The sequence below is a fragment of the Grammomys surdaster genome, unplaced genomic scaffold, assembly GCF_004785775.1.
Source record: "Grammomys surdaster isolate TR1022 unplaced genomic scaffold, NIH_TR_1.0 125888, whole genome shotgun sequence".
Classification (NCBI taxonomy): Eukaryota; Metazoa; Chordata; class Mammalia; order Rodentia; family Muridae; genus Grammomys; species Grammomys surdaster.
Window position 1 is genome coordinate 3268992 of NW_021620713.1, and position 27111 is coordinate 3296102.

The window sequence follows — 27111 nt, forward strand, 5'->3', positions numbered from 1 at the left end:
ACAGATCAAAGATACTCCATAAGTAAGTATAGCACTGGGGTAATGGAATCTGCAGGTGAATGAACTTCCTGATGTTTAAGAAAATATTGTCATCCATGACATATAGGTTTTTTAGTATTAAAATTTTAAAAACAACTATAAGAGTTGCAGGAAATATCCTATTATTTAAAATTATTTTGTATTTTTTTAGACTTCTATGGAGATATTTTCAAGCACTTAGGATTCATCAAAGTATAGCATTTTTAAAATGGAAAATAGCCTTCAGTAATATCCCTTGCCCTAAAATGGTGGCGATTGTGGAGGACCTAATGTGATTTGTCAAGAAGTGCATTGTGTACTTCAATCAAGAACTGATTTAATCTTATTACAAAAACTATAATGCTTTTATTGAACTCCTATCTAGTGTCTACTGCTCTAGTCATGTGGGCAGAAAATGACTTCCTTTTTGTTCTTTTTAAGTTAAGATGGTTTTGAAAAGGAAATTATAGTTATCAAGATAATGTAGTTGACGCTAAGGAGAGAACTTTGAAGTTGAAAGTAGTATAGTTGGAGGAAAGTCAGCTTGTCTTCCATGGGGTGCTTAGCTGCCTCATGTTTATTACAGTGTGGCCAGTCTCTTTGCAGAGAAATGCATATAGTATTTGTTTTATAGTTTCTTTGAAATTAGTATCAATACACTCTTCTTTCCAAAATAATCCATATATGATTAATATCTCACAAGAGTTGAACAAGCTACCTCTTTGAGAAGTAGTGATCAAAACTATATAAAATAGGCTTTGCTTCTGTACTGTATTCTAAATTGCAAGAGTCTACATTTACTGATAATTATTATGAGGCGCATTGGGTTAAAATGGTTTGACAATACAGGACAAAGGGCACTGTTACAGTTGAACTACAAAGGATGAGGGGATTTAAGGTTTCCTTGGGAGGAGTCTTTAGTTATTTTCAATAAAGTGAACAGAAAGATTTACCAAATAGAAGAGACCCTGTTGAGCTTATCTGAAAACAGATTTTCAGTTCTCAGGATTGGCTCACCAAGCTCATGATGGCAAATATGACAAGATCCTGGTCTGTAGAGAAATACCTTCTCCTAATGAAAAGATGGTGCCTTTGTTGATATAATATGCATCTTAATTTTGTTTACAATATGTAGTTCCCAGAAATGAAGTCAAAAGTTTGGCCTAAAAGTGAATCCATGTCTCACTTTGTAGGACCTCGGCAATTATCATGCAAATATAACTAGGGCTATATCTCCCAGGACAACCACTTCTCTATTGAACATGCTTTAAAATTTTCCTTGGGTTTTACTTCTTTGCTTTCAACTTTTGTTTTGTTTTGTTTTGTTTTCCTGAACATGTCTGCATGTGTCCTGGGATGACCATAAGCTCACAATTCTCCTGCTTCTGTAACTCTAGTACTGGGATTATAAGAGGGAACCTGAACTGAACCAACTTATTCAATGGGACTGGACTCTTGCTTGTACATTCTGATTTCAAACAAGGATTTTACCAGGAAACTTTCCCATTTTGCAATCTGTTTTTCTGCCCTTTATTATTGAACATAATTATGTATATATGTAATATGTAATATTACATATTCCTATAAACATATAAAATCACACACACACACATACATACACACACAAACACACACACTCAGACACACAGAGAAAGGCACGAACAGAGTCCCAAGAGCAATACAGAAACTAAATTATTTTATTTATTCTCCTAAAAAGGGAAGTCTACCTACATATTAATAAGAATGAGTAAGTTTGTCTCTATTCAAAGCTTGTTTCTCTTAGAAATGCTTGAGAGTTTAATATGTAATCAGTGTCAACTGGCACAGAACTGTTCCATTTTTGAACAGATCAGACTTTAGCCTACTGTTTTTCAAAAGGATAGAGTGAACTTGGCAATCAAATCCAGGAATGGGAGTGTGTCGTTTTATACACAGGACCTATTTCAGCTAACTCCATCAGCCTGCACTTAACTCAGTTAAACATTTTAGACAGGATAAAAAGTAAATAAATAAATAAATCCTAAGACTTTAGGGAGGCACCAGAAGGTAGTTTAGGCAGACACTATAAGAGTTTCCAATGTGCCTGGGCCCCTTCTCCACCTTTGTAATGAGCTCTTTCTGAATGCGGCCTAGACCAGGAAACTCACTTTTGACAAAAATAATATTTTTAAATGCTGAAATGTTTCTCATAAGACTAAATACATAACCACCTAGAATTGTTTTGGTGACAAGATATTCCAAAGGCGTGATAACATAAGATCACTTGAAAGCTGGTACTCACATGTTTTAGGAGCTTTTTTTATCTGTGCCCAAACTGGACTCAGGAGCATGACTTAGTCAGTAAAATTCCTTCCGGGAAATTATAAAGACCTAGTTTGTATCCTCATCACCCATGTAAAACTAGAACTGAGGACATGGATCTGTAATAGTAGTCTTACTAGAAAGGAGATGATCCAGTAAGTTCTGAGAACAGTGAGATTCCATGTCTCAAAAAGTAAGATGAAATATGATAAATTGATGTTTGTCTTCCACATGAAAGTAAACTCATGTGTATGTTCATCTCATGTGTGTGTGTGTATGTATATGTATGTGTATGTATATGTATATCATATGATATAGATGTAAGCAAAAAGTGAAGATTGAATTTATATTCTTCAATAACTAGATGCTTATACTAATACATATCTATAATAGATGACAACTCATGACACACAGAACAACTTTTGATGTACATGATATCGTGGGTAGATCTTGAAGTAATTGCACTGATGTGAAAAGTTAATCTAAAATCCATTGATGTACAGTGGACTACTCAACGATGTAATGTTTTAAAATGAACTTGAGCAAAACCAAAAGTTGGTAGTATTAGATAGAGAGAAAGTAGAGTGTTGGTAGGGTAAGATTAGGGGGAAAGGTATGAGAACATAAGCCAATAAAAGATAAATTTGTTGCTAGAACAGCTAAAAAATAACAGCTGAAGAAGTCGACCCGTGCATTTACACATGTGATAAAAGAGTAAAGAATTAAATACACATATGCACTCGACTAAGAAAAAAAATTGCCTGTATAAGACTTAAAAAAAAACCTGATGAGCTATGTATTGATTTCTTGAGTTCATTTTACTATAGCTTTAAAAAATTTGAATTCTCTATGTTATTCTTTATAATTAAATGTGCTTTTTATTATCTGGAGTAGTGTATCAATAAAATTAAGATTTAAAAAGATACTGCATAATTTTCAAGATAGATTACACAAAGACATATATCTCCTATTACCACTCTCCTAGCAACTTCAGTCTCTTTCCTCCCCTCCTCTCTTTCCTTCCTATGTTTTCTCGGGTAAGATAGATACTTGACTATGAGGTACCCTATGTCAAAGACCATACATTGATGTCTCCAGCCAAGAAGAAGGCAAGTACAGTCATCTGAAGCCTTAGAAATATCATCTTCTAACATGGCCCATACCATGGAGTAGCAGTAGGATACACCATGGAGACAAACATGGCCTTATGTGGTAGCACTAATCATGGATATCAACATGGCCTCTGACAGGAACAGGGACCACAGACTACCAATGAGATAGATATGACCTTCATTGATAGCAACATTCATGGATGGCAACATGGCCTCCATGCTGTAGCATCAACCAACCATAGGCATCCTTATGGATTCTGAGAGCGACATGATCTAAGCACATCAACCTAACAGTGTGGACAGCATGGCCCCAGCTGCAATACCAACATGGCCTTTGGCATCAGCACAGATCAAAGAGGTTTTGCAAGCAGCCTGCTTCACACCACTCTGCTGGCCCTAGGTTTGTTTGTTTGTTTTTGTTGCTGTTGTTGTTTGTTTGAGCAGGCCCAAACAAACATCCCAAAGGCCATGTTGATGTCAGTGATCTGTGCTGCTGCCAAGGGCCACATGGGTATCTGTAGCCCATGCTGAAGCAGGAGGCCATGTAGAAGATGTTTATGGTCTACTCTTCTCTAGGGGCCTATGATGGTGTCTATGCTCTCTCCTGTGCCCTATGGCTATGGTGATATCTGAAGTCCCTATGGGGTTGATGTTGCATGCAGCCACCAGGGACCACATTGAGATCCATCTTCCATTGTACAGCTAAAGGCTGTATGGATATCCAAGATCTGTGTAACCATGTGAAGTCATGTGGAAGACCATGATCTGTGCTGGTGCTTGCTGTTTGGGACAAGGAAGCTTCTGTCACAAAGGTATCTGGGACTTCAGACTTATAATGGAATGAGAGACATTGAAGGCTTCTGTAACAACCCTTCCCCTAAATGAAATACTCTAGACAGGAAGCCAATGAGGACAGTGCTTAAAATTTTGATAAAGATGCTGACAGGTAGCTCTTCACAGTTGATAGCTTACTTTTGAGCATGGGGTAGGAACAGACACAGTTGCATTTAAAGGGATGACCATATTCCAATGAGTACATGGTCAATACCAAAAATTGGATTTAGTGTTGTGTTTTTGTTTTTTTTTAAAACATATATATTTTTTTGGGGGGGGAGTCACATGGGTAATAGGTGGACCTGGAATGAATTGGAAGTGTGATAGGTGTATGTATGAAATATTCGAATAATCAATAAAATATGATTTTGGAAACAAAAAGAAATGTCATCCTCAGCAGTCTGCTATCAAGTCATGCAGCAGAGCTTGAAAGCAATCCTTCTCATGTAGAAACTTGAGAGGAAAGGAGATCACTGCTACTGAGAGAGACTCTGAGCTGGAGGATCGCAGATGAGCCAGGGCAGGACTACCAACTTAAAGCATTGTTGACACAGCAAAGAAATAAACAACTTAGAAGTTTATACTCTGAAACAGTGCTTCTCAATCTTCCTGATGCTGTGACTCTTTAACACAGTTCCTCATGTTGTGGTGATTCTTGACTATAAAATCATTTTCACTGTTACTTCATAACTGTAATTCTGCTACTGTTATGAATCATGGTGTAAATACCTGATATGCAAGATATCTGATATGCAACCCTTGTGAAAGGATCCACTGACTACTAAGGGGTCACAACCTATAGGTAGTGAACTACTGCCCTAATATATATGTATTCATTTGTTTTTTTGCGGGCTGAAGCATCCCATGGTGTCATCACCATACTCTCTTCCCCCTTTCAGTCTCTCATTACAAACAGAAACAAAGTTTCAGTCCCATGGCATATCTGCTTACCTTCACAGACATTGCAAGCATATTCAGTCTAGTTCTAAGAAGACAGGGCTGCAGATATGGATAAATACAGATAACACTTTCATTGGGTTTTAGGTGAACAATGGATGAATGCTAGAAAATGAAAGACTGTGGAATTATATTTATATTTCTCAGTTTCGTTCTGTAGGGTCCCATCAATATGATGACAGCTGGGCTATATCCATTGATAGAGGATCTGCCTTTCCAAAGCAGGTAGTACCTTTGTTCTCTGGGACCTTGCTCTGAGGTTCTGCTCTTGCCACGTTCAGTAATAAAAATAATCTACGTCATTGTCAGCTGTCCACTGTGGTTTCCTCTACTTTCTAACTATACCTTTGCATTTAGACTTGGAAAATTATTCCACTAGTAATTTCCTTTCCTATTCAGAGTTAATAGTTTCTTAATATCATTTCCATTTATTTTCTATGTGTTTTTTACTGCACTCAGAATCTTTCTTTCTACTGAGACATATTCTGTTTCTTTGTTTTACCAAGATTACCTTGATTATCTTTCTAATGTTAATTTAGCTTCTCTAACTTTCTTTTAGGACTTAGAACAGAGCACTTCAAAAGAGTATTACTTGAAAAACAGAAGTTGATTAATCATTTTGAAGAGGAGTTAACTTTGTCTAGAGTAACTTTGCAAGGGTTTATAGCTTTTATTCACCCTAAAATCTCTAGACAATAGGAGCAAACAACCGAAATTCAAACTAGGGCATGCTCCACCTGTCAGAGCTTCAATTCAAGTATAAAAACGGAATTGTCTCATAAGAACAATGCATGCAACACATGCACTTTCTTCTACATTTCTCTTTGGTCAAGAAAGGGATACTTCCAGAGAGAAGTTATCTGACACAAAGAAGGCATCTACTGATATATATATATATTACAGAGACAGAGAGACAGACAGAGAGAGAGAAATTTTCACTACATTTTCCTTTCCTGTCCTTCTTCTAAACCCTCTCATATATTCATTCCTTCTCTCCTTCAAATTCATGATCTTTAAAAACATACAGGTCCAAACCACAGGAAAAAGAGAAAGGTTTCAGAATTATAGTTGTAGATCTTGGACCCCATAATAGGTCAAAGGTAAATGTGAATAGAAGAGTTTGTAATAAATATATTTTCTGCACAAACCTATTTAGAAATACTGAGTCCAAGAAATTAGTTCTAAGGATTGAGGAGTCTGGTTTCCCTAGGAGCAAGTTGGATTTCTTAATTTTCCTTTCTCTTATGTTTCCTTCTTCTTTTCTTGTGACTGTAAACTTTGCAATAAATGTCATTTATCTAAGAAAGATGCAGTTTGAATACAATTCAGAACTTTAAAACTTATGCTAAACTCTTTAGAAGAGTCATATAGCCATTCACAATTGTAAGATGAGGAAAAAATATAAACCTTTCTTCTGTTATTTTTAGAAATTTAAAAAATCTTTTCATATATATATATATGCATATACATATATACCTATGCATATATATTACTCATATAACTGTTCATTCTGTACAATGTTGCTTATACGCATGTCTACAGTATGGATCTTTTAGCACTGGATAAGCGATTGGTGTGCTAGTCCTAGAAGAGGACCACATCTACGGGTCCCAGATTTCCTGAGTTGTTTACAGCTCCTGAGTTGTCTATAGTTCTTTGTGTAGGATTGAGATTCTGTGAACTTTACCATAACTCCTAATAGCAGTCTGTAAACATTTGTCTTTATAGCCATTGATCCGTACAGGCTTCACTCACCATTATGAAAACCTCTTATGGCAGATGGAGAACACTCCAGAAAACTACAACTAATAGATGTGCATAGTTGGGGAATCCACTTTCAATGGATACATCTAGAAGACATTCCCTCCCGTACCTAAGGCTCAGACAACATTGCAGAATATGGGGCAAAAGTCTTCTGTGAGTGAGAAGATCAGGGAGTTTATTGTATAATTGTGTCTCCTAGTAACATCAGAATCTATAGTCATCATGTCTCAGCAACTTAAATGCTCAAATATGAGCTGAACAAGAAAGATACAATAGAGATGCCAAGTTGCTCTTCTTTTTATATAATTCCCACTGTGTGCACCCAAAGGCTTTGGATACTTCTCCATTATCAGTTCTTGTCTAACCGCATTAATATATTGGTACAAGAACTTCAGTGTTTCGATCAGAGTACATGATGTTTAATACAGAAAGCTAAGAAAGACATTTGTGTCCCAAGTGGCAAAACCTTCCTTCTTTTTGCCAAGCAAGTGTTTCTTTATTTCTAACAGTTCTATATCCATCGTCTATCAGATTTTGGTAGCCAGTTGAATGGCAGCCAGTGTGATTGGGCTTCAATAAAAACATGAAATTAAGCCATAATGTGAGATATATTTAAAGCTGATTTGGCAACTCATAGTCAACAAACTCCTATGCACTTAAAGATTCTCTCAGCCAAATAATGCACCCTCATAATTTATCAGTCAAGAGAAATTTAAATGGAAATGACAAACACATACACAGTATAAGCATGAACATGAAATGCCATCTTTTAAAAATGTTAAGAAATTTGGATCAAGCTCATCTGTGAATTATTTAGAAGCTGTTCATTTCTTATTCACACATACATACATTCAATCAATACTCATATGGGCTTTTTTTTTTCTTGGGATATCTTTGGCTCTATACCCCATGACATGGCTCGATGTTCTAGGGTCAGCTTACTTTTTCCAAAAGAACCCAGCTTCATCTTCACTACATACTCAGTGAAGTGCATGAAGCAATGATTATCATGGCTGGGAAAGCAGAAATTCTTGAATACAGCAATAGTGCTTCTGAAAGCTTCCCTGACTCTCTCGATTCAGCTAAATCTTTCTCTTGAACCTTGCTGGCAATAGCTCTGTTTGAGACAAGAGACTGGCGATTAAATGTATGCATCCTCATCATTTTTTGATAAATTTTTAATTAGTACAGCTTTAATTTTTCAAAATATTTTAGGCTTGTATATCTAATTTCTTGATGTTCTGCAGGAGCTTCATTCTCATCGAAGCTGTATCTTAAAATTATCTCTGCTATGTCTTGATAAAATTATAAGAATATTGGGTTCTGGCATGAAAGTTTTTACTTATAATATAAATTATTTAGATGTTTTTCTTGTAAAGAAGGTAGTAGAAATATACTTTTCTGATTTTGACATAATTAAACTAACATTTTTTATTAAAACAAGTAAATATAGATGGTAAGCAGGCTAAGAATAGAGAATAAAATGTGTTTCAAACATGATGATACAATAAAGATCCTTCAAATATGGGCTTTATCTGCCAAAGCTAAAGAAAAATATTATCTTCATAAACAACTAGATTTTAAAATAGAACAAACAACAAATAATTTGCTACACATAAACCTTTAAGATTTTACAGTATTAATTTATAAGTATTAATTTATAACTACATGCAAAATTCTTTTCATTTTTTTTCCTAGCTGGACAATTACAAACTGAGCACTTAGAATTGTTCTTGCGAGTTTAGTGACCAGAAAATTTACAAATGCTGTGGCTGCCAGAGAAATGGGAAGTGTGCGAACAGATTGAAATAAACACTACAGGCAAATTTGGCCATCATTAGTTACTCCTGAAAGTATTGTGGAAAATTGAAATGCTTCCTACACTGAGAATTAAAAATGTTGCTGAAGTTCCTTTGTAAAAATCCAAAGATGGTAATATATACATACTTACAATGATATTATGACATAATATTGTAATTTGTGGTCATATTGCACAGGCCATTTGTACGAAGTCAGTTCAAGATACTTTAAATACCAAAATTTCAGCTATATTTTATGACTGCATAAAATCTCACATAACTCAGGGCAGGGCAGAGCTGGCCCTTCAAACAATCTTCCACACCCAGAGATAGCTTGATTCCCAGGAGCTCCATTACAACAAAGCTTACGGGAGAGACACCCGCTGCCCTAACTGGGACCCCCACAGAACCCAGAAGTGTCAGGCCTTTCTGCCCTGACCTCCTGGAAAAAAACATCTTCCTTCCAGCCAACAACTTGGACCAGGGGAAGAGGCAGCATTCCAGAATGCCTCTCCAGCCCTGAGTCAGCTTGAATCCCAGGAGGTCCATCACAACCAGGCTCACAGGCTCACAGGCTCACAGGCTCACAGGCTCACAAGCTCACTGAAAGGATCCAGTCAGAGACAGCATGGGCAATCAAAACTTGAGATAATCAGATGGTGAGAGGCAAGTGCAAGAACTTATGTAACAGAAACCAATGGCACTTGGCACAATCAGAACCTACTTCTCCCCCTACAGCAAGTCCCGGATACACTAATCCAAAGAAAAGCAAGACTCCAACCTAAATTCTTGTCTCATGAAGATGATAGAGAACCTTAAGGAGGACATAAAAAACTCCCTTGAAGAAATACAGGAAAATACAGGTAAACAGATAGAAGCCCTTAAGAACGAATAACATAATCCCTTAAAAAAATACAGGAAAACACAATCAAACAGGTGAAGGACTTGAACAAAACTATCTAGTATTTAAGTAGGAAATGGAAATAATAAAGGAATCACAAAGGGAAGCAAACCTGAAGATAGAAAACCTAAAAAAGAGATCAGGAACTAATGATGCAAACATCACCAACAGATACAAGAGATAGAAGAAAGAATCTCAGGCATAGAAGATACCATAAAAGATGTTGACACAATTGTTAAAGAAAATATAAAGTAAAAAAAAAAAACCTCCTACTCAAAATATCCAGGAAATTCAGAACACAATGAAAATAACAAACCCAAGAATAATAAGAATAGAAAAGAGAGAAGATTGTCAATGCAAATGGCCAGGAAATAACTTAAACAAAATCATAGAAGATTCGCTAACCTAAAGAAAGAGATGGTCATAAATGTACAAGAAGCCTACAGAACATCAAATAGATGCCACCAGAAAAGAAATTCCTCCAGTCACACATATTAATCAAAACACTAAATGCATAGAACAGAGAAATTTAAAAGTCTAAGTGAAAAAGGCCAAGTAACATATAAAGACAGACCTATCATAATAACACCAGACTTCTCAACAGAGACTCTAAAACCCGAAAGATCTTGGAAACATGTCATATAGACCCTAAGAGAACATAAGTGCTAGCCTAGGCTACTATACTCAGCAAAATTTTCAATACCCATAGATGGAAAAACCAAGATATTCCATAACAAAATCAAATTTAAGGAATATATTTCCTTGAATCCAGCCCTACAGAGGATAATAGAAGAAAAACTCCAACACAAAGAGAGAAACTATACCTAATGTTAAAAAAAAAAAAAACCAAGAAATTAATCATCTCACAACAAAAGAAGAAAATATAATGCCACCACTAAGAACAAAATGAAAGGAACTAAAAATCATTTGTCTTTAATATTTCTCAACATTGTTGGACTCAATTCTCCAACAAAAAGACATAGCCTAACAAACTGAATAATTAAACAGGACCCAGCATTTTGTTGCATACAAGAAATACACATCAGTGACAAAGACAGACACTATCTCAAACAAAAAGCCTGAAAAAAATTTTCCAAGCAATTTGTCCCAAGAAACAAGCTAGAGTAGATATTCTAGTATCCAATAAAGTAGACTTTCAATCAAAACTTATCAAAAGAAATGGGGAAAGACAGTTCATACTTATCAAAGAAAAATCCACCAAGAAAAATTATCAATTCTGAACACATGCACTTTCAAATGCAAGTTCACCCACATTTGTAAAAGAAACTTTACTAAAGATCAAAACACATATTCATCCTCACACAATAATAGTGGGAGACTCCAACACCCAACCAATGAACAGATTATGGAAACTAAAACAGAAGCACAGTGAAACTAACAGAAATTATAAACCAAATGGATTTCCCAAATATCTACAGAACGGTTTCTGTAAAACAAAAGAATATACTTTCTTCACAGCACTTCATGGTACCGTCTCCAAATTTACCATATAATTGGACAGAAAATGAGACTCAACAGATTCAAGAAGACTACAATAACCCCATGCATTCTATCAGATCACCACGGATTAAGTCTGGTTTTCAACAACAACAAACACAAGAGAAAGCCCACATACCCATGGAAATTGAATAACTCTCTAATCAATAACTTGGTCAGTGAACAAATAAAGAAATTAAAGACTTTTTAGAATTTAAGAAAATGAAGGCATAACATAACCAATCTTATCGGACACAATGAAAGCATGGTTAAGAGGAAAATACATAGCACTGAATACCTTCATAAAGTAATTGGAGAGGTCCTAGCAACTTGACAGCATATCTGAAAGCTCTAGAACAGAAAGGCACAAACACACCCAAGAGTAGTATACAGCAGGAAATAATCAAAGCTGAAAATTAACCAATTAGAAACAAAGAGAACTATAAAAAGAATCAATAAAACTGAGAGATGGTTTTTTGAGAAATACAGCAAGATAGATAAATCCATAGCCAAATTAGTTAAAGGCACAGAGATAGTATCTAAATTAACAAAATCAGAAATGAAATGGGAGACATAACAACAGAACCTGAGGAAATTCAAAATATTATCAGAATGTACTACAAAAGCCTATACTCAACAAAACTGGAAAATCTAGATGAAATGGATAATTTTCCAGATAGATACTAGGCACCAAAATTAAATAAGGACCAGATAAACAATGTAAACTGTCCCATAAACCCTAAGCAAATAGAATCAGTTATTAAAATTCTTGCAACAATAAAAAGCCCAGGGGCAGACAGTTTTGGTGTAGAATTTTATCAGACCTTCAAAAAGACCTAATACCAATACTTCTCAAACTATCCTATGAAATAGAAACAGAAGGAATACTATCTGTATTACTTAATTCATTCTATGAAGCCACAGTTTCTCTGATACCTAAGCCACACAAATGCCCAACAAAGAAATAGAACTTCGGATCAATTTCGCTTATAAATATCAATGCAAAAATACTCGATAAATTCTTGCAAACTGAATCCAAGAACACATCAAAATGATCATTCACCAGGACAAAGTAGGCTTTATTTCAGGTATTCAGGGAAGATTCAATATATGAAAATCCATCAATATCATCCACTATATAAACAAATGCTAAAAACAAAACAAAACAAAAAACAAAAAAACAAACAAAAACAAAACAAAAAACCCAAAACAACAACAACAACAACAACAACAACAACAAAAACCCACACAAGATTATCTCACTATATGCTGAAAAAGCATTTGACAAATTACAACACCCCTTTATGTTAAAAGCCTTAGAAATATCAGGAATTCAGACATATACCTAAACATAATAAAAGCAATATACAGCAAATCAACAGCCACCATTAAATTAAATGGAGAGAAACTTGAAGCAATCCCACTACAAGGCTGCTGACTCTCTCCATATTTATTCAACATATAACAAAGACACATGCTCAACTATGTTCATAGCAGCCTTATTTATAAAAGCCAGAAGTTGGAAACAACCCAGATGCCCCTCAATGGAAGAATTGATACAAAAAATGTACTACATTTACACAATGGATTACTACTCAACTATTAAAAGTGACAACTTCATGAATTTTGTAGGCAAATAGATGGAACTAGAAAATATCATCCTGAGTGAAGTAATCCAGATCCAAAAGATATGCATATGATATGCACTCACTGCTAAGTGGATATTAGGCCAAAACATAAGAAACTCACAAGACAACTTACATGCCACATGAAGATTAACAAGAAGAAAGGGCAAAGTGTAGAGGCTTCAGACCCACTTAGAAGGGGTAACAAAATAATCATGGGAGGCAGAGGAAAAGAGGGACCTGGGTGGGAGAAGGGAGGGAGAGGAGAAAAGCAGAGGCAGGATCAAGTGTGGGAGTAGACAGGGGAGAAGTCCAAAGAACCAGGAGAATGAGTAGAGTTAAGTAGCATTGGGGCAGGGGGAGTAGGGAACTTGGGGAACCACTAGAAAGTGTCAGATGCCAGGAAAGCAAGAGGCTCCCAGGACCCAATGGGTATGATATTAGCTGAAATACCTAACAGTGGGAAGATAGAATCTGAAGTGATCACCTCCAGTAGATAGACATGGCACCCAGTGGAGGGATGGGGCCCCCTACTCAGGTCAAAATTTTAACCCATAATTAACTGTTTCTAAAGGAAATGCAGGGACATAAGTGGAAGAAATGAAAAAAAAAAGGCCATCCAGAGACCATCCCGCTGTGCAATCCATTCCATTCTCATACACCAAGCCCTGACACTATTGCTGTGCCAAGATGTGCTCGCAGACAGGAGCTTGGTATGGCTATACACTGAGAGGCTCTCCTAGCACGTGAAACAGATGTAGATACTCACAGCCAACCATTGGAATGAGCCCTGGGACCCCAGTGGAAAAGTTATTGAATAGCTGAAGGAGCTGAAGGAAATTGCAACCACATAGGAAAAACAGTATCAACTAACTAAACCCCTCTGAGCTCCCAGAAAGTAAACCATCAACCAACGATTATACACGGGCTGTTTCAAGGCTTCTGATATGTTTGGAGTATAAGAGTACCTCACCTGGTATCAGTGGGGGGAGAGGCTCTTGGTCCTGTGGAAGCTTGATGCTCCAGAGAATGGGGATGTTAGAGGGGCGACGTGGAAGTTGGTGGGTGCGTGGGTTGGGGCGTGTCCTCTAAGAGGCAAAGGGGAAGATGATGGGGTGGGGGAGTCCATGAAGAGGAGACCGGAAAAGGGGTTAGCATTTGAAATGTAAACAAATAAAATGTTTAATTTTTAAAAAGATTCACTAGATAAATTACTTTTCCAGAAGCAAATAAATAAATAAATAAATAAAACATACAAACAAATAAAATTTCACATAAAATGGTTTTACGACACATAACTATGGAGATTATTATCAGGTGTCTCCTCATTCCTCTTCCTTATATTAAGACAATTATCATATTGATATGTAGATTTACTTAAACAAATTTATTTCACGTTCTTATTAAGTCATTGCCAAACAATTATCCAATCAGTGTTTTCTTGAAATACTGACTGGACTTGGAATTATATGAATTAAATTAACTTAAGACCCATTTTTAAAGTGCAGTAAATGAATGTATAGTCTGTTAACTGGGGATTGTTTTAGATATTATAAAAATTGATAAACAAAAAGAGTAATTATCAAATGAAGAAGGCACCCATACCATTATACTGAATATTGATAAAATACAGAAATACTAACTGGTGTGTTCAAAATGTTCTAATACACAAAGATACATATTGAAAGCATGAACTAAATCATCATTTTTCATATATTTCCCTTGTTTTGTAGATTTTAAGTTTTTCCATGTAATGACTTCATTTTTTTCTGAATTCATTCATTTTCATATTTTGGAAAACATAAAATAGGGAAGGAGACTCCTAAGACAAAATAGATGTCTTTGACAGGTTACCTTCTTATAATCTCTATATCCCTTCCTCTACATAATCCCTGAACCTTGAAGAAGGGGTATGATGTAGACATTTCATCTATAGTTGAAAGATGTTAAGAAGTGGTGGGTCATTTCCAAGATTCAGTGTTTCCAAGCACACCAGGGCAGATGTACATATAGGCTCACAGAGATTGTGACAGTGTCCAAGACATGAATAAGCTTAAATGAGACAAATTGTTAGCCAAGATTTAGGAAATTGGGCTAAGAAGCTATCCCCAATAGACAGTTGCTCTGAGAGGAAAAATAAGTTTTCAGCAATGGCGTGACACTGCAATTATTAACCACACTCTATGCTGAGGAGTACTTAAACAACAACAACAAAACCAAGGCTCCACTTTTTTGTATATCTTTATTTTAGAGGGGAGAGAGAGAGAGAGAGAGAGAGAGAGAGAGAGAGAGAGAGAGAGAGAGAGAGAGAGAAATGGGGAGAGAGAGAAAGGGGGAGGGAGGAGGGAGGGAGGGAGAGAGACAAAGAGAGAGAGAGATTTGGTGGGAGAGGTATGAAGAGGATCTAGAAGTATTTGGAGGAGGGAAAGTAAAGCAATCAAAATATGTTGCATAAAACTCTCAAAAAATAACAGAAAGCATGAAGAAGTATCTATGCTTATGTGCTTTGATGATGTTTTTAGAGGATGGAGGAGATCATAGTTAATTTTTCTTGGATATTGTTTTCACTTTTTAATTTTAATAGTGACTTCATTCTCTCGCTGCTATTTTCAGTTTTCATGCTTACAAATGACCTTACTGTAAACATCTCTGTCAAGTACATTTTCCTAACACCTGTTACAAAATGCTACAGGCTTCCATACACATGTGACACCATATTGGAATGATCCAGTTCATTTGGCATGATTCAAATAGGTAGAGGGTAGGTTGCCTAACAAATTTAAATAGCATTATATTTTGATCGAGAAAATTTTCAGAAGATTTTGGATGAGATAATGTATAAATATTCTTTCAAATGACTTATTAAAGCAAGCCAGCCAAAGAGACAGCACTTAGAACCAGGTGCTATTTTGTTAAAGATAATATAAACCATGTAATAAAATGTATATTATCAAATCAGAATTTTCATAATATAATTTTACATACAAGCATACATATACAGTTTTAATCATACTAATTTTTAGTTAATTCAGGAAATTTTACAGCATACACACATATATGCATACATACATACATACATACATACATAAATTTATTGGTGGGGTTTTTTGTTTGCTTTTTTGCTGAAGTGCTCAGGTGGCACTGTGCATGTTAGGAGGCTTCCTTCCATCCTTTAGGTTCTGGAGATTAGGGTTAGAACTAAGCACCTCACCCAGAAGATCATATCCCTAGCCACAGAGGGAGTCTTAAGGTTTACATTTTAAAATAGATTATAAAAGAGAAGATGGAAGATATTCTGAGGGAGGAGATTTTCTTCTTTGAATCAAGTTCTATGTGTTGAGGAACCAGAAAATATTTAGTATCATCTATCAGAATAAAATTGATAAAATTTTTATATGCTGTTGATTTCACAATCAGAATAGGATCCATGTAATATAGAATAAAAAGATTATCTCTATAACTTCATTTATTCATTTTAAAAGGAGTTTTACAACCCAATATGTATATCTTTGTGCTTATTTTGTTCATTCATAAGTCAAATTATCCAATTCCTACTCTATCTTCAAAGAACTTTCATCACAAATACACACACAGAAACACATACACACACTTTGTGCACACACACATAAACACCACCTTGCAAAGATTTTCTTTCAATTCAACAACAAACTGTTCTTAAAGGGAACATAGTTTCTCCTTAGCAATAAAAATTTTAAAACAAGGTCTAAAACTTCAGAATAGCATTTTCCCCTGCATACTGTTTTGCTTGGAGAGTAGTGTATGCATGTCTAGGACAGGAAAAGTTTCTAGGACACTTACAGCAGGTTCAAAAGACAAAAATCATCTCTAAGAAGCAGGCACTGCAGATTTTATTTGGAGTGAACATAAGCCTATTTTGCTGCAAGCCACTCAAGTAATTCTGAAGCATAGTATGAGTTTCAGATAAGCACTGATGGTAATGTCCACCATCCTTAGAACACACCACATGACAAATAGATGCTTCATCATGAATGTTGCATGTTTTCTGAGTGTAACACTGTGATTACTTTCTGTCTGTATGAAATATGGATTAGCCTTTTAACAATATAGTCACTTTTTTACTTTATGTGCGAGTAGTTTTATTAGTTTTTGTTTACAATAGGCTGGCTTTTACGTGTGTTCCTAAAGCAGACATCTTATTTTATAGCCTCTTAATTTCAATTGCTAATTTAAAAAATCCACTGATTACAGTTTTACAAACATTTCCATCTCTGTGAATTATTGCTTAAATGATAGGTTTCTCATCTCAAAAGCTTCTTAGTTTTCTTTTTTCAAGTGTCACTCCAAGTAGATGCTTCTTACCTAATTACTTTCTAATACATGTGTCTTCCTATCAAATAATTATCAAGAAAAGCAATATGCGCTGGAAGTGAACAGCTCTGCTGCATTATGCTGTGTTCCCCAAGCATGGATGGTCTTAGTTCCTTAGCCTTTAAGACAGCAAAAATGCAAGCATAAACATAATACACATCAAATAACAAATTGCGTAGGAAGGAACATAATAATATTGGATTTCTAAGCTGCACTGCTGTACTTGTTTATACACAGGGCTTAGGCTTGATTAGGTGGTAGAGGATGATGCAAATGGCATAACAAATCTCTATTAATTGGGAAAGATTTCCCTAAGGATGCAGATTTTAAATTCACTTCTAAAGGAGTTGAGTCTAGGAGGATGCTAGGAAAGAGATGCCTGAATGTATGACACCTTGTTGTTTCCATAAAGGGATAAGGAGAGATTAGAATTGATGGAGGGGAATTGTATCTTGGGAGTCTATTGGAAAATAAGGAAGTTCATACTCAGGGTGTTTATGTCCATGTGACCATATCAGGTTTGAAGATCCGCGTGATCACTGTGGTAGTGACATTAGTTGAGAGGAACAACTTAAAACAGAAATCTCAGTGAGAGGACAAGTGACTAAGGGTTGTGGCAACGATGTCGATCAGGGTGATGTTGAGGATGATGAAGTCTACATGTTTTTAACAGGTAGAGAGAAAGCAGTTCGTATAATTCTTGCCTGGCATTTGTATTTCAACTTTTTCATAAGCATATGCTAAATGCAATTATTAGACATTTTGTAGAATAATTATACATGTATAGTTATGTCAAAAAACTAAAATTATGGAATGCAAGAGGGAGCCGAGATCAGCTATTTTCCACTTAATCTCTGGCTCTTTTGGAGAGAAATCAGTAATGCTAAACAATATGACAGCTGTACCTGGTGTCTTTTTTCAAGGCTGGTGATAATTTTTTTTTTTTATGTAGTGTGATCACCAGCTAGAGAAGGCCTAGCTGATCTTCAGATCTTCTGGTATGTCATATTTGTCTATTAAAAAACCCTTAAAGAAAATCAACAACCATTTTAATTACTCTGAAAGAAATAAAATATTGGACACCATAAACAGTTTGCTTTATGAAGCTTTGTATATTAGAGTAAGAGTGTTATGAACTCACATATTGCATGATACAGTATGATGAAACCATGATTTTATTAAACACTGATCAAATGAAGAGTTTTTCTAAATAAGACTGTACCATCCATACAGACTCTATATGGATATAATGATCAACATATGAGATTTCAGTTCAGAAAAGGCCAAAAAAATATAGCTTGATAGACATAAATATGTCATCATGTCAGGTATATTAATAAATGTAGTGAGAGAGTCAAATATATAGTCTCTTGAAAATACATGTAGTTTTCCAAGATGTGAGATCATTACTGAAAATATGATAACCAACATTTCTTACCCATAGCATTTCTTTGTTTTTTTGGTTGAAAACTTTAATCACCACATAACTAACTGATTATAGCTCCATTTGTTTACAAGAAGAGGGTCTTACTGACTAGAATGGTTGTATAAAATGGTTTGACATCTATTCTGAATGTGAGCTATGCCAGCCCTGAACTACATGTGCTTTGAGAACAGTTCATGCTTTCTGGTTCTATTCTAATGGGATGGAGGCATCATATCTAGTTTGTTACCAATAACTGAACTATAAAAAATACAGTTCAATTAAATTAAAAGACACTGACTTGAATCTGCAGAACATATAAACATCTTTGGTTATAACTATAGTACATTAAAACTGCTAAGAATCTGTTTTAACTTGATAATTTGTAGAGAACACACTTTGTGCTATCTCCCATTATTCAGACCTTTATTTAGTTTAGTAAATATCATCTGTACATTTTGTCACATATTGTCTTGTAGTGATTACAACTGTAACAAAATCTCCACCATCAGTTCATATATTTACCTAATGGAACTCTTACTACTAAAGGGGTTTTAGCAAGGATTTACTTTCTTTAGCTCAAAGTACATTTTTCTCTTATGTTGAGAATGAGAACTTAACTAATTAACTAACATAAAATGATCAAGATATTTTGTACAATGAATTCTTACACATCTCAAATGTAAAAATGTGCATTTGTGTAAAAGAGCATTGTTCTGAATGACTTTCAAAAATCATACAAGTTTGAGAATGCTTGTTCCTGATGGCAGCCCTTTCTTTGTCCAGCATGAGCTGCTTTTTTGTAACTCTACTGGTCATGACATAATCAGTTAGTAATTTATACTTTTGTTCATTGGTTCCAAAAAAAGCAGGCTTTGCTGATTATATAAGAAATGCTCAGGAGAAATGAAAAGAAATACGAAAACAGCAGAACAAAAGAGAATTCAAAAATGATATTAATGACAGGATTTTTAAAAAATCTGGAATTAAACAAATCATCTTTTTGATATGGTTTAAAGATACTTCTGTAATGAGTCATGGATGTTTGCATGTTCTTATGCACAAAGCTGTTTATTTCATACCAAAATATCAGATGAGGATGATTTTTCAAGCTCTTTTTTTTTCCCTGAGACATTTAGCAAAACCTGATCACAAATAAAGATTGGAGAAGAATATTTTTCACATTGGTGATTTACATTGAAATGAACAGTAATTTATAACTTCAGATTATTAAAGCATGTGAATTGAATGTGCTAGGAGTCAATAACAGCACTGTGATGCTAACTCCAGCTGTATCTGTCTTTGTGAATGGGGTTCTAAACAGGCAAATTTGCTTACATCTTTCCTTGCTGACACTGAGGTCATTTCTTTATGGGATTGCTTTCATTTGTTCATCTAGAGACTTTTTGCTGCTGCAAAAATCAGATGCCCTGGATCAAAACAGGGTCTCATAGCATAGTTGTAACACCAAGAAATAAAGGGAAGATTTTATCATAAAACGTAAACAGCAACATTAGGATATTTAACAAGGGAGAAAAAATCCACATACTGTTCTTTGTTGTTACAGAAAATGCATTAAGGCTGTTCCTTCATATAAAGTCTTTATAAAATAAATAATATATCACATTACCTGTAACTGAAATTATGCTAAATTTTTAAAGAAAGGGTGTAGCGGTTCCTTCAAAGTACATCTTCTATAACTCGCTGCGTTGCTAACCGTAAGCATGTTGTAGAGTAAGTGAGCCTGAAGCTAAGTTAAGCAGGCAGATTAGGGCTGTAATGTGGTATCAGAACTCATAAATCAAGCATGTTTGCAGATTTCCTTTCACATATTGCTCCTTCTTACAGTTCAGACAAGTCATAATTACACATCAGTAGGCATTGTGAACAGAGGAATGAGCTACAACATAACGCACAATAAACCCTGTCATATAAAAGCAAACTGTATAAAATAACAGAAGCAATACTCCATTTTACAACACCACACTAAAGAATTACACTGTGCCATTGTGTATTATTCTGATCAATCATGAATCCATCTACAATGGACAGCTCAGTGGGCTAAAATTTACCATTGAAGAATAGTTTTCAGTTTTATTATTTTCCTGTTTGATTATACACATTAAGTACGAGATTGTGTGTGATTCTAAAAAGCCACAGGTACATAATATAACACTGCCCTGAACACATTGCAATTAAATAAATTCTGCTAATGCTCTTTTAAAGCTTTTTTTATTAGACATACTTAAAATAATTCATTCCAGATGAACTATAAGTGGTTCTTTATTCATGTTTTATTAGTATTATAATTTTGAGTAATTATTCAGGTATTCTTGTTACCTTAGACCAAAGAGATGTTGACTTTGAAGTCTTTTCTGTTATTCTCAGGCTTAGATGATATTACCACTAAGCTCAAAGGGCCTTCCTTCATCACTAGGTTTGAGTTCAACATTGAAAATGGGATTTAATGAAACATGAGCAAATATTGGTTGTTTCAATTCTAATAAAACATTTAAAAGAACTAATAAATGTTAGGTAATTGTTGAATGCTAATCTGAAATTGCTACTACAGGTTTTATTTTATAGCTTTAACCCAGCAGGTGTTGCAGGGCGTATTTTTCATGTTATTCATCACAAATTATTTTGAGAGGTATGGGGGTGTTTTACTTACTCAGCCCTCATAAGAATTGCATTACGGTTAATCTATCAGAAATATAGTGAATGTAATTTAAAAGCCAGAGAGTAAATTTAAGACACACTGGAATTCCCCTCCATCTGCTGCTGGTTCACTTTCTAAATAGTATTGGCAGGCATGTGAAGGAGCATACCCCTTATTGAGAAATGGGGGAGGGATATTATAAATGAGAGGTTACTGTAATTATATACATATATATATTGCTTATTTATTCTTTTGATTTTCTTCTTCCTTTGGATGCTGTTTTTTGGATTTTAGATTTTCCGTAGAAAATGAAAATAGATAGTTGGGCTAAAGAAAACGAGCACAAGTCACACATTTGGTGCAAATATATATGACACTGGAACAGTACACCAAAGGTGAGAGAGGAGCTGACAAGATTCCACTGTGCCCATGATGACCACACTTCTAATGTCTCTCCACATACGTTAGTATTCTGTTTGCATAGTCTGCATTTTATCCAAATAAAATAATCACTCTGCTGCCAAAAAGTTCTGTGCCGGCCTATCACACAACAATAACATGTCGTTGCAGTTCTATTTCTGAACTATGTATTAACATCCTGTACTCATGATTACAGGGGGCAATTGATTAGCAAACAGTCAAATCTCACATTTTCATCATAGTAATAAAGATACTTAATGATGATAATTTATATATGTTTTCTAGACTAGATCTCATTTCATTTCAGATGCGGTGGACACGCGCACAGCACTGTTCTTGCAGTTATTATTCACACTAACTATATATACAAGTGGCTTAAGATAAATACCTAAGCCAGGTTCAGTAGCATAAACCTATATGCCACCATTCAGAAGGCAGAACCATGACTCCTGTGAGTTTCAGTCCACCCTGGACGGCATAACAAATACTGAGTTCGGCAAGTCTACTTAAAATATCCTAAAATAAAACATGTGTCATGGAGAAGCCAGAATCTAAGCTCAGATGACCCAAGTCTGGAAGCCTTGCTAGCAATTATTTCCCAATTGCTATCTCTCAGGTAATCCTCATCATAACTAATTCTAATAAATTATATTCTCTCCTTATGAAAAAGTTACTTTCTAAATGGCTAAACTCAAATTTGATGCTGGGCTAAGCCCTGTTCTGGCTGGAATATTCCCAGCACCTGCACTGTGCACACCTGCAGAGGAACTGTAGAAGACAGGATGCCTGGATTCTCACCACTATCACCTGTGCTTTTTTCCAGAAACACAGAAGAGTGCCTTATAGGTTTTATTTCATTTACTATTTTTTATCATCCTGTTTTTGTTTGTTTATTTGTTTTTGTTTTACAATTTCTTGATTTTTCTTTTACTTTAGATCTTAAAATTTTTTTCATTGTAAATTTAGTCTTTGAAAGTATAAGCACATACACATACATATCAATATCTGTTTATCCACCATTCAGAGAGGGTATTTAGTACATTTATAATGCAGCTAGATTCTTCATTTCAACTTTAAAATTTCCAGAAATAATGGCGAATTTAAACAAAATGGCAGAGTACAAATTCAGTTTACAGAAACAAGTTATGTTTCTATACACCAACAGCAAACACCTGAAGGAAGAAAGAGATCATGGACACATACTCATTTGCTATAGCACCAAAGACAATAAAGTATCTCAACATAAACCTAACCAAGGAGGTAATAGACCTCGAAAATGCAAACTCTCTTAAGGAAAATTAATGAAGACACTAAAAAATGAAAAGACATCCAACACTCATGAATCAGTAGAATTAATATTGTGAAAATGACCATTGTACCAAACACAAAATGTCCATATTGTTCTTCACAGAAATAGAAAAAAATCTAATTTTTGTATGGAACCAGAAACAAAACAGGTTTATTTTGTTTATAAGAAAAAAAATCAAAGTTCTCTTTCCAAATGGCAGATTTCACACAGCTGATACCCTGTTCTGAAAGATATCTGTACTCCCCCTGAACACCCACGCTCCGGTGTCATCCCTTTCCCCACGTCCTGACTTTTTGTGTTTATAACCCCTATGTGAATAAGTAAAAATTATAATTTGATTTTTAAAAAGCTGAAAATAAACAAACAAACAAACAAACAAATAAATAAATTTTTCTCTAATGCAGAGAGATAGATGCTATTGAAACCCTGAGTTGAAGACCACAACTATTTTGGTGGGGATAAGATAAAATTATGGGTGTTTCCATTGAAAAAAGGGATAATTTTCCTATTATTCTAAAGGTTTAACTGAGATAAATACACTTTAACATCAGAAACATAATATAATATAAAAAGTTGGGAGAATCTGACAGCTCATTACTGAGCTCAAAGTATAATTTCCAGTTAACAAAATATTTGAAGACTTAACTTTTAATTTGTCATCGCTGAAGTGAGACAGTATAGGGCTGATAAAAGATGCTTAGGCCTATGTTCAGAAAAAAGATATCTTTTTAATTTAATTTAAATTATTACATATTTACTTAACATCCCTCTCACCTTCCCAGTCATCACCTCCTGAAATCCTTTCCCCATTCCACTCTCCTTCTCCTCTGAGTGGGTGGGGGACCCCTAGGTATCCCCTGACCTTGGCACTTCAAGTTTCTGTGATGGTAGGCTTTCCTTTCCCAAGGTCAGACAAGGTGGGCAGCTAGAAGAACATATCCTACAAACAAGCAATAGTTTTTGGGACAGTCCTCTCTCCAGTTGTTTGGGACCCACATGAAAACCAAGCTGCACATCTGCTACATATGGGAGGGCAGGCCTAGGTCCAGGTCCTGTATGTTCTTTCCTTGGTGTCTCAGACTCTGAGAGTCCCAAAGGTCCAGGTTAGGTAACTCTATTGGTCTTCCTGTGGAGTTTGTTTTCTGGGCCATCAATCCTTTCTCCTATTCTTCCATAAGAGTTCCCAAGCTCCATCCACTGTTTGGCTGTGGGTATCTGCATTTGACTGAGTCAGCTGCTAGGTAGAGCCTCTCAGACAAAAACATGCTCCTGTCTGTAAGCATAACAGAGTTTTATAAATAGTGTCAGGGATTCATGCTTGTCCATGGGACAGGTCTTAATTTGGGCCAGTTATTGGTTGGTCATTCCCTCAGTCTCTGCTCCATCCCCATCCCTGCATTTCCTGTATACAGGATAAATTTTGGATTGAAAGTTTTGTGAGTAAGTTAGTGTCTCCATGACTACACTGAGGTTCCTGTCTGGCTAGAGGAGGTGACCTTTTCAAGTTTTATATTCTAAAGGGGATGTTTAAGTGACTACAGCTCTAAAAATTATTTATAGTTTTGAAATCTCATTTTAGAAAATAATTCCTCTTTTCTCTGTGAAGCTTTTATAGGAGCTGTTAGTAAATACTTGAAACAATTGCTAGAACAGTTTTCCCTTTATTAATTTTACTAGTAGTATTAATATTAACAACAACAAAAGCATGAGTACAGATGAGATTGAAGGTGGGCATGAGAAGACCTAGCCCTCTCAACTATGGAAAACACCACTGCAGCTTTCGAAAAAGCTCTTTCTCCCATCTCAACAAATCAGTATCCATATGTATTAAAATATGAAATATAATACAAAAATAATACAATGTTTACCAAACTGTGGGTCAAGGTAGCAACTTATGAAATTCATGCTTAATATTGACAGTGGTGCCAACATTTCAAATAAGAAAATATGATTGCTTTAAAATGCAGAACTAAATCTCTCTCTCTCACACACACACATTCACACACATGCATACATACACACACACACACACACAAACACACACACACAGAGAGAGAGAGAGAGAGAGAGAGAGAGAGAAACAGAGACAGAGATTGAGGTGGGGGGAAGGAGGGAGGGAAAGAGGGAGAGAGAAGGGGATATTAGTATGTCTGTCAAGCTGAGTGGTGGCAAAGGGTAATTTTGTCTTTATCTAAAAATCTTGCTAACATCAGAAGGAATTGGTACAAAGAGTATTATGAGACATCTGTTAACTGGATAAGCCAAATTACACTTATAGATTCTTTAACATTTCTAAATAGTCATCACTTTCAATGGATAGCTATGTGGACAGTAAAACTGTATGAAATTCAGTTGAACTCCAACTGAATGAAAAAGGCCTTTTGGCAATAAAAAATTTCGGCTGGAAACATGGATGCTGAAATAATGAGTAATTCACAGTTGATTTGCAGTTTGGAGTTTATATAAGTATATGCAGCCATGGGGTTAAAAGGCCTTTCTTCCTCATTCATTTTTCTTAGAAAGTGTTATTATCCAGCCTGTTTAAATAGCAACTATGCAAATTTTCATGCTTTATAAATGTTACACCAAAGAATTTTCAACCAATCAATTAATTCTATTTATTTTTTACTGATTGTCAGCAGATGAGTATCTAGAGAGAATAATACTTTTTTTATTTTTAAGTTCGGTTTGTGCAAAACTATGAAGCTGTTTTCTGTTGAAGATTTTTCAGGGTAAAGAAAAATAATGAGACATATGATAACACGTGTTTTTTCTCCCCATAAACTTTACTTCCTTTTACTCTCTTCATCTCTCTTCTTCTTCATATTTGAAATATGGAGAAAAGAAAAACACACCCCACAATATTTTGTTTTCTTATTATTTAGTTTATTGCTTAGGCTATACTAAAGTTGCTTAGCAATCTCTAACATATTATTCCTAAACTGTCTCCAGTTTTCACTTATGCAAATATCTGTAGAGGAAATAGAGTTAGGGATTCTTACATTTTTGCTATTGTTATTGTTGTCTTTGTGCTATCAGTCACTGCTTTGTGGTCTAGGTTATTCTTTAAGTTATTATGTATCTACATTCACCCCTGCCATTACCTAGTGCTTATTATAGGTATGTACTACACATACCCCACTGGAATCTCAGTTTTACAAAGAATACGTAAAAGTGTATCACCTTATAGATATCCTGAAAAGCTATCATCTCCAACAAAATCTTTCACAGAGAGAGTATGGATTAAAAGAAGATATAATGTTATTAATTTTTATGGTATTTAATATTACAATACTGGAAAAAAGAAAGGATTTCAGTAAAATAAAATTAAGTTTAGAAAGAAGCAAACAAGAAATTTGAAAGGAAATCATGTCTGTGTTATCCTAGAAGCCAAGTGAAGACAAGTCACATGTCAAGAATGTCAGAATCCTTCTGTTCCCCTGGGAACAAGAGATATGAGACAAGGAAGGATTGAGGGAGATAATAGTGGGAGAAACAACTGGAAAAAGGAAAGTTCTGGAATCTATGAGGGTGACCCTAGCTAAGACTCCTAGCAATGGGGGAATATGGAGCCTGACCTGGCCATCTCCTGTAACCAGGAAAGACTTCCAATGGAGGGCTTAGGACTCCAACCCAGCCATTCTTTGGACCCATAATTTGTCTTGGCTACAATATGTACAGGGGTAAAAGACTGAGCAGAATTTAATGGAAAGTCTAGTCAATTACTGGTCTAGCTTGAGAGCCATGCTACAAGAAGAAACCGATCTCTAACACTATTAGTGATACTCTGTTAAACTTGCAGACAGGAGCCTAGCGTAACAGTCTTCACCAAGCAACTGATGGAAACTGGTGCAGAGACATACAGACAAAAATTAAATGGGGGTTAGGAATCATGTGGAAGAGGGAAGGAAGAATTGAAGGAGCCAAAGGGTTCAAGGACACCACATGAAAACCTATAGAATCAACAAACCTGGACACATAACGGGTCATAGAGTCGGAACTGCCAACTGGAGAGTACTCATTGGATGGACTTAGAAGCTCTGCACATATTCAACAGTTGTGCAGCTGGGTCTTCATATGGGACTCTTAAGGCAGGAACAGGGCTTGTCTCTAACTGCATTGCTTGCCTTTGAATCACTTTT